This window comes from Gossypium arboreum, chromosome 12 (assembly GCF_025698485.1).
Source record: "Gossypium arboreum isolate Shixiya-1 chromosome 12, ASM2569848v2, whole genome shotgun sequence".
In the NCBI taxonomy this organism is placed as follows: Eukaryota; Viridiplantae; Streptophyta; class Magnoliopsida; order Malvales; family Malvaceae; genus Gossypium; species Gossypium arboreum.
Genome location: NC_069081.1, coordinates 93,972,247 through 93,982,180, shown reverse-complemented (window position 1 = coordinate 93,982,180; position 9,934 = coordinate 93,972,247). Strand labels below are relative to the sequence as shown.

Here is a 9,934-nt window from a genome sequence, read left to right as displayed (position 1 = left end):
TAAAGCTTCATGAACGAAATTATCCGACGCATGATCTCGAGTTAGCTGCTATTATGTTCGCTCTAAAAATTTGGCGTCACTATTTATTCGGAGAGAAATGTCACGTCTATTCCGATCATAAAAGCCTCAAATACTTGATGACTCAAAAAGACTTGAATTTGAGACAACGGCGATGGCTTGAACTACTGAAAGATTACAAGCTTATCATTGATTATAATCCGAGAAAAGCTAATGTGGTTGTTGATGCCCTTAGCCGAAAATCAGTGTTTGCTTTGCGAGCGATGAATGTACATTTGTCTATGTCCGCTGATGATGCATTAATAGCGGAACTAAAAACGAAACCAACATTGATACATCAAATCCGGGAGGCTCAGAAAGTTGATAATGATGTGGTAGCAAAACGAGCACAGTGTAATTTGAATGAAGATTTAGAGTTTTGGATTGATGATGATGATTTTTTGAGATTTCGAAATAGATTGTGTATTCCGAGAAATTCAGAGCTTATTTCGACGATTTTGAATGAAGTTCATAACAACCGAATGTTAGTTCATCTAGGTAGCACGAAAATGTACAATGACCTGAAATGTCAGTATTGGTGGCACGGTATGAAACGAGACATATCTGACTTTGTTTCTAAATACTTGTTATGCCAACAAGTGAAAGCTGAACATCAGGTGTCTTCGGGTTTGCTACAGCCGATCATGATACCCGAGTGGAAATGGGATCGTGTCACGATGGATTTCATATCCGGTCTTCTGTTGACATCGAACAAGAAAGATGCAATATGGGTTATTGTTGACAGATTGACAAAGTCATCTTACTTTATCCCTATTCGTACAGACTTTTCATTAGATAAGTTAGTGGAATTGTATGTTTCTCAGATTGTGAAATTGCACAGGGTGCCGGTTTCTATTGTTTCGGATAGAGATCCCAGATTTACATCGCGATTCTGGAAGAAATTGCAAGATGCTTTGGATACCAAGCTGCATTTTAACACTGCTTTTCATCCCCAGACAGACGGCAATCCGAGCGAGTTATTCAGATACTTGAGGATATGTTAAGATGTTGCATTCTTGAGTTTTGTGGCACGTGGGAGCGATACTTGTCTTTGATTGAATTCGCATACAATAATAGTTTTTAATCGAGTATCAAGATGGCACCATACGAGGCTTTGTACGGTCGTAAATGCCGTACACCATTATTCTGGACCGAGCTCAGTGAGAAAAAGATATACGGGGTAGATTTGATCTAATAGGCCGAACAGAAAGTGAAAGTAACTTGTGATAGTTTGAAAGCAGCATCGGATCGACAGAAATTTATGCAGATTTGAAACGAAAAGACATAGAATACCAGATTGAGGACAAAGTGTTTCTTAAAGTTTCACCATGGAAAAAGGTACTCAGATTTGACCGTAAAGGCAAATTGAGCCCGAGATTTATTGGACCGTACGAAATTACAGAACGGATTGGGCCGGTTGCTTATAGATTGACTTTGCCACCTGAACTTGAAAAGATTCACGATGTTTTTCATGTTTCAATGCTCCGTCATTATAGATCCGATCCCTCAAATGTGATTAGTCTGTCAGAAATTGAAATTCAGCCTGATTTGAGTTATGAGGAAGAATCGGTTCGTATTTTGGCTCACGAGGTGAAAGAATTACGGAATAAGAAAATTTCGTTAGTTAAAGTGTTGTGGCTCAAACACAGAGTTGAGGAAGAGACTTGGGAGCTTGAAGATTCAATGAAAGAACGTTACCCTGACCTTTTCACTGGTAAGATTTTCGGGGATGAAAATCCCTAAGGGGGGAGAATTGTGACAGCTCTATTTTAACCCTAGTCGAAAAGTAGTTTCGGGACCACAAAATCGAGTCCTGAAAATAATTGAATGTTATATTCTATGTTTCTTATATGTGAAATGTCATGTGTGAAAATATCGTGTTTTGATTTCTGTCATTTGGATGTGAAATTAGTTAAAAAGGACTTGTTTGAGAAACCTTGAAAATGTGATAGGCAAATGTGCAGTGGCCAAATATTATATGTTTTAGTATTATAGGGGACTTGCATGTCAAATGGACCATTTTGAATGTAAATGGCCGGTCAACACATGCATGCAATCATGTGTTTTCATATCATTATTTTAGTTAGTGGAAATTATATATTAAATAAAGAAATAAGCATTTTATTATAATAGTTTTATATTGTGAAATAATGAATTTATAATAGAAAAGGGTGATAAAAACAAAGTTCCACCCATCCTTTCTTCCATTTTTTCGAAACCATAAAGAAAAGATTAAGGTATGGTGAATGTATAGATTAAGGTATGATTTCATGTGATTCTTTTGAATTTTTTTTTTTGTGGAATTAAGTTGGTTTTGATGCTCTTAACATGACCCATGTGCTAATTTTTGAATTTGTGATGCATGAAGCATTCGGTTATGTTTCCTATATGTTAAATTGTTGTTGTTTTGAAGTTATGTGATTAGAAATGGTTATAGATGTGTATGAACTAAGTAAAAATTTCTATGAATGGTTAATATGGACAAAAATCTTAATCGGCTATTATGGAGTAAGGTGAAATTATGTTTAATTTTTTTTGGAAATAAATAATTTAATTGTTAATAAGTGTTTTATGGATGCGAATGTGGACTTGAATTGGGAGGTTAATAATTTGTTGTTATTGAGTTATATATATATATATATATATATACATTCGGTCATGGAGTATTTGAGATAAATTTAATTATTGTTTTAGTTAAATAATAAGATAAACATAGACAAACTCAATTAGGTAAATTTTAAGCTCTTGGATTTAATTGGGAGGATTGAAATACTCTAGAGAGTATTCAGTTAAGGTATGAGAGATAAAATGTTGAGGTAAGTTGGGTTGTGTCATTACCGAATGCACTTGATATTAAGACATGGTTTAGTTAAATGTATTTGACATGAAAAGAATTGAGTTGCCGGGTATGTGATAGTGGGAAGAGAAATTTAATTTGCTTGACTACAATTAAATGAATGTCCAATCTAGGTTTGGTGTGATGTTAATATGAAAATGTTATGACAAGCTAATCGAATTTAAGAACTATGTGCAGTCAGTCATGTTATGTGTTTAATTCATCAATGATGAAAGTGCCGTATGATATATATGTTTGAAATTAATAGAATTTGGATTATGATGAATTGATAAGATGATTGAATTAGTTTATTTGTTTAATTAAGCTCAAGATCAAAGAGAGCCAAGTTCGGATAAGGGGAAAGCGAAGGCTGTTGAGTAGTCGATCAGAGCTGTTTGTTCGACAATAAGGTAAGTTCTAAGCAATTAAGACTTAGATTACTATGTATGCCTAGAGTACACATAGCTCATGAGATGTAAATTCTATATGTGGAGAAATGTCGAATAGATAATGTATTATTGAGCCGATGGCATTGAATTGATAGACTATTTTTTTATTTTATTTATTTTATTTTTGTTGTACTATGTGTACGTATATACATGAATGAAAGGGGCACTATGTGTGCGAATGGGCAGCACTATATGTGCCTATGGAAAAGCTAGCACTATGTGTGTGAATGAATATATGCACTATGCATGCAAATTTATTAACCGAGCACTATGTGTGCGAGATCGGTTGTGGGGGGGGCACTATGTGTGTGAAATGAATAAGGGAATATGATCGTAGTAGGGTATGAAATAGAACACTGATTACCATCATAGGCAATTAAGAAAGTGAAATGTGTATGGAATTTATATGTATAATGTTTTGGAAGAAGAAATAAGAGTATGGGGTATATGGTATCATGAATGAATAATGTAGACAAATTAGATTTAAATGAAGTTCTGTTGTGATTTATTTATTAAATTGCTTATGACTTACTGAGTATTATCTCATTGGAATTGTTTGTTCATCTTTATTTAGATTTTGGATTCGTTGTGAGCTCGGGACTATCACTGAAGTCATCACACTTATCTTCATCATTTTGGTATCTTTAAAGAAGCTTTAAGTTTAAAATGTGGCATGTATAGGATAGACAAAGATGAGTTTTGTATTTTGAATGATGTAATTATCATTTTGATGAGCCATGCGAAAATGGCACATGATCTAGTTTTATGATCTTATAATGTTAAAATCTTGTTAACTAGCATGCGTATTTATGATATGGATGATATGTTATATTTATATAAGCAAAGTACCTTTGTATGTTTAGTAAATCATATTAGAAATTGAAAGTGCTTCCTTGAGGTTTGTATAATGGTTTGAATGTTGGTTTTTTTTTTAGTTTAAATGTGAAAGGATTTTTATACTTGGTAAGCTCGGTTAATTAAGTTCTATAATAATAAGACTTACAAATGTTTTTATTAGTTGAAGTACTATTTGTGAATGAATGAATCTTATGCTCAAGCAGATCGGCTAAGGGTAAGGTTTATACCAAATGAATAGTAAGATTTATATTTGCATGATGCTATTCTATGAGATCTTGACTATATATATTTATATATATGCGCATACTCTAGTATATTGCTTATTGGATTTTGGTTGTTAGATATGAATATTTGATTATATTGGGGCTGAGTTAATTTCTTATTTATATGTATGTGAAATGTTCTAAAGTTGAGTTGTTTTCGTAATGCCTTGTGATCCTACTCTGGCGACGGTTACGGGCATAGGGGTGTTACACATTCTTAACTATTCTTTTGAAAATTTTGATTACTTTTTTAGATTTTATGTTGATGTTAAAGTGTATATAATTTTTATTGCATCAACAAGAAATTAAGATAAGAGGTTGAAATTCAAAATATATTTACTTTAATATTAAAATAAAGGGCTTTTATGAGTAAAAATCATAGGTTAAGAGCTTATTTAACTACAAAAATAGGTTAAAGGCTTATTTAAACACAATGTAATGAGTTGAAGGGGAATAAAAAGAAAATAAATAATGAGGGTTTACAAGGCAATTAGCCACATTTAAGATTTGGTGACGTTACACTGTCAGGCGACACCCTTTCACTTTTTTTCAGCAGTCACTCAAAATGGAAATTTTGCATATCAAGTCCTTGAATATTTTATATCATCACATCTCAGTCCAGTGTCGCCAATTTGTCAAGCGGCACTAGCAAAACACTGTAGCAAACATTCCATTTTGGTAAATAATCTCATGGGCATGCTATTTCAGTTATGAATTTTATTTTTTGTATTATTTCAATAAAAAAACATATAAACGCATTTAGTCACGAAGTCATTCGACTATAGTGTCGTGACTGAGCTCTCCCCAATTACATACCATTACAAAAACTCCTCAATTAGCCCTCAATATTTTATCTCATGGTAACTATTACATTTTTCTTCATGAAAAATCAATTATTATCAAATAGTAATTAAGTCATTTATCACAAAGACAAATAACCTATGACCACATTTGCTTTTCATCTATCATGTAACGTCAATGAGAGGATATCATTTACCCATTTCTTGGGCTATGAATTCTATTATTGTGAATGATGCTACATACTACAGAAGTCATATACCAAACGCACCAGCTTTCGGTTCCTTATTTATTTGAACTTAGGCTTTTACTTACATAAATGTATACAAGTCATGCATACATAGTCCATCATCCACTTAGGATTGAGGGATGTCACACTATAAACGTCACAAGTGAATAAATTCATAAACAGATCCAAAATCTATCCTACTTAGGTCATATCCCATGTATTGATAGTCCAGTCAGTCACATTTATATTTCTATCTTCTGGGAGCCATCCGCTCTAATGCTTAAGACAAAGCATCTCCCAAATTGGACTTGACAGATGATATATTAGTTTTTCAATTGGTTTGTTCATTTCCAGTTAGACTAAAGACATGTTTAGGTTCATCTACTAATATAAGTTGTCTTTCCGTATTACGATCCAGCCACATAATACCGCTTAGTATTAATTAAACATTAGATAATCAATGAGCTAATATTTGGTTCCATTTTGCTTTGCATGCAATAACCATTGAGGACAATATACAAAAGGGAATTTATGCAATTAATGAATAATTTTATTAAATCAATCTATCCGAAAAAATATAATTATACAAACAAATATACGACACTTACGGTACTAGATCCAACAAAATTATCATTTTGTAAATTTTAAAAGAATTACAAAATTTTTAAAAATAATTATTTTTATTTTTGTAAATGTTGAGAGCTAAATTTATTGAATTTATTAGAATTTGAACTAAATAACAAATTTTGTAAACATTGAGGGCTAAATTTGTTGATTTTTTTTATATTTAAGATTAAATTGATAGAATGTGTAAACATTAAAGAGCTAAACTTGTTATTAGACCAATAAAAAAACCCACATCTAGTTTCTTCAAATTTCATTAATGTTTGGTGACAAAAAAAATTTGATTTTAAGTAGTTTAGTGATAAAAATAGAAAAAAAAAGTTAAAAGTTCAATGACCAAAACAAAACGCTGGCAATACTTTAGTGACCATTTTGTACTTCACCCAAAATAAATATATAATATAATATGTAAATATTAAAATTATATTTTTATTTTAAAATTTTAATGAAAATATATATATAATTATTAAATAGTAAATTACAAATAGTATAATTTATTTTAGAAGTTAAAAATATGGATAATTCTTACAAATATAAATGAATTTAGACCAAATTTGATGATCATATTTCAAATCACATGTAATTATAATCCTTATAGTACACATAAGTTGCGAATTTAGTGTTTATAGTCTAATTTGAACGATTTTAATCTTTATACTTTTTAAAGTTTAATTATGGTTTTTTTTACAAGGTTGAATTATGGAATTAGTTTATTATGCCTATGTATAAAAATTAAGGTCGATTGAGTCTTAACTCGATTGTTATTGACATTGTTGCCAGTGTAGGAGGACGTGTGTTCGAGTGCATTGAAATGCATTATCCTCCTATTTAAGGGTTGGAGAGGGATATGGGTAGTTCTAGACATTGTATAAAAAAAAAAGATATGATAAGAACTATAATGAGATTAATGTTAAAAAATATATAAAAATAGAGTAAATTACACTCAAGGTCACTAAACTATTAGTACGTTTATGTTTTGGTCACTCAACTTCAAAAAATTATAAAATAATCATTGAACTATTCAAATGTTTTTATTCAAGTCACTAGGTTGTTAAGTTTTTTTTTTAAAATCCAACTAACGAGCTCCAAGCGACAATTCGATAATTGGTAAGGTGGTTCATTCCCCATCAACAAGTAAAAGGATATACATTAGATCCAAGTCGATGACGGTCAATGTTGGAGATTGGAGAAGAAAGTTGTTTGGGTTTTGAATTGGTGGCGTTCAATGTTGTTTTATTAAAAAAAAAATTAACTATAGAAGAGAAGGGGCAAAAAGAGTTTTTAATTGGTGCATGCAGTGCAAACATGGAAGACCATACAATAACGATTTTAATAACCCAGTGACTTAAATGGAAACTTTCAAGTCGTCTAGTGATAATTTTGTAACTTTTTGAAACATATATTTATTAATAGTTTAGTAACTTTAAATAGAATTAACCCTAAATATTAAGTACGAAATTAAGCTTACACATAATAACACACACCACCCATTTAAAATCATTAACAAACTAGCTAAAAATAAACACCTTCTAACGTCTACCATATTCCAACAATTAAACATATGTGTGCCTCACCGGAACCTTCTCTGCACCAATACTTCCGCCGTCCGATCATCTTGAAAGACACGTGTACGGCCAACACCCGCAATCGGAACTCGATGAACACCCCCCCTTCATTACAGTGTTCTATATAAACACCTCGTACCATTCGTAAAAACTCAAGGAAAGATTTAACGAAGAAATCAAAGCAGAAACTGCTTCCTTCCTCTTGAATTTTAGCCTTATATATCTTTATCTTTCTCCCCAGCCAACGCTTTACTTCGCAAGTTTTCAAACAAGAAAAGCAACAATTTCAATGGCTCCTGAACTTCTTGTTGTAAGGCGTAGTAGCATTAGGCAAAGGGTTGAGGAAAGTCAAATCGCCATTGGTGGTCTGGGGAGCATAGGCTGATTCTTGAGAACCAGGGTTGTATATCAACCCGTTTACCCGCCGGTGAATCAGACTCAGTTCGCCATGGCTTATTACGTCATTAACTATTCTAAGCTCTGTCTTTGGGAGGTACTTTAATTTATAGCTCATATTAGGTGAAAGTATCTCTTTCGTCCTCTCAATTTTCATATTAAGTAAATTAGTCCAAATTGATAATTAATCACAACAATAAATTATTTTATCAAATTTATATGATTTTAATTGGTATAGTAATAAATTTAAATTTTAAAATTTACATATTGTTGTCCATTTATATATTTTATGTAGATTCTTTTTGAATTATTTAGATTTTATTAAAATATTACACCTAATTTAATTTAGAATCAAGAAGAAATTGTTTGCATTAATGGTGGCTTAGGAGTCCTTTCCCCAACCCAAATTTTTTATTTTTAAATTTCATTTCTCTTTAGAAATTTTTGAAGGCTCCTCAAATTTTTTGAAGATTATTAATTAAGTTCTTATAAAATTTTGGAAATTCTCATTAATTTTAATTTTAAATTTTTTAAAATGATTGGAAATTCTCATTAATTTAAATTTTTAAAAGAATTTAATTTGATTCCCAATTTTTTAAAAAACTCATTAAATTGTAAAATTTTTGAAAATATTAATTAGGTCTCTAAACTTACTCTCAAGATCTGTCATTGATTATATCAATTAAAATTATGTAAATTGAAAAAAAAATAATTGACATGCTTAATTATTTTAGCTGCTCATTTTTAAATTGACAAAGATTAAATTATTTTAATTTTTAATACCGAACTAATTTGCTTAATATCGACATATAGAAGTATCATAGAAATGTTTTTACCTTTATATTAGAATGTAACTTTACGATTTTTTAAAGGGATCACAGTATAAATTTACCTTCTTTTTTTTTTTGTTGCAGTTCGTGGAGTATAGTAAAATGCTATACCTGGACGGCGACATACAATTATATGACAACATAGATCACTTATTTGATTTGCGAAACGGGCATTTCTACGCAGTGATGGACTGTTTTTGTGAGAACAAACAAGAAGCCACACCCCACAATACAACTTCGATTACTGTCAACAATGTCCCGACAATATCAAATGACCTGACGAGATGGGTCAACAGCCCCCTTCCCTATACTTCAACGCAAGCATGTTCATCTTCGAACCCAACCTCACCACCTATAAAAAACCAAGTAATAGTGAAGGGAAGGCAGAACCGGCGAATTTGCAACCGTTGTTAATGGCGGCAGAATTCTCAGAAGTTGGCCAAGTTAAAGACGTGACGGCACCATCAGCCGCTTAGAAAAACTTGGATAGCTCTCTTTTTAGAACAATAAATAAAAAACTACAAAGAGAGGGTTAAAACGAAAAAAAAAAAAAGCAACTTCTTATAGATGTTGTAAAAAAAATACAGTAAAAAAAGGGAGAATACCCCCCCCTTTTTTTTTCAAGGAATGAAAGCTTCTGAGTTTTACCAGAGCGGTTGTTATTTACCAAAATTTGTAACTTATACAAAAAATTTTAACCCTATATCAATAATAAATAAAATATGCTTTTTTTTTAGCACATGGTAAAATTATCCATTTTGGTGTTAATTTCTTTTTGTTGTTTATGGCCGGTGATAGAAACCATGGAACAATTTATTGTTGGGACTGACTCGAATATGACTAGTTTCAGTTGGGATGAAGTTATAAAAGTTTTGGGATGTAGGAGTTAAGCTTTATATTTTATGAGAGTTAAAATATAATTTTATCGCTTTAATAACTTATATTTTATATTTTATATAATTAAATTAAAATTTTATCATTTTTGGGAGGTTAAAATGTAATTTTACTATATATAAAGTTTTAAAGAAT

At 31.2% G+C, this 9,934-nt stretch overlaps 1 pseudogene; it reads left to right on the top strand.

Moving 5' to 3' along the window:
* Nucleotides 1–281: 281 nt before the first annotated feature.
* On the top strand, nucleotides 282–9,654 carry LOC128285463 (galactinol synthase 1-like; annotated as a pseudogene).
* The last annotated feature ends 280 nt before the right edge of the window (nucleotides 9,655–9,934 follow it).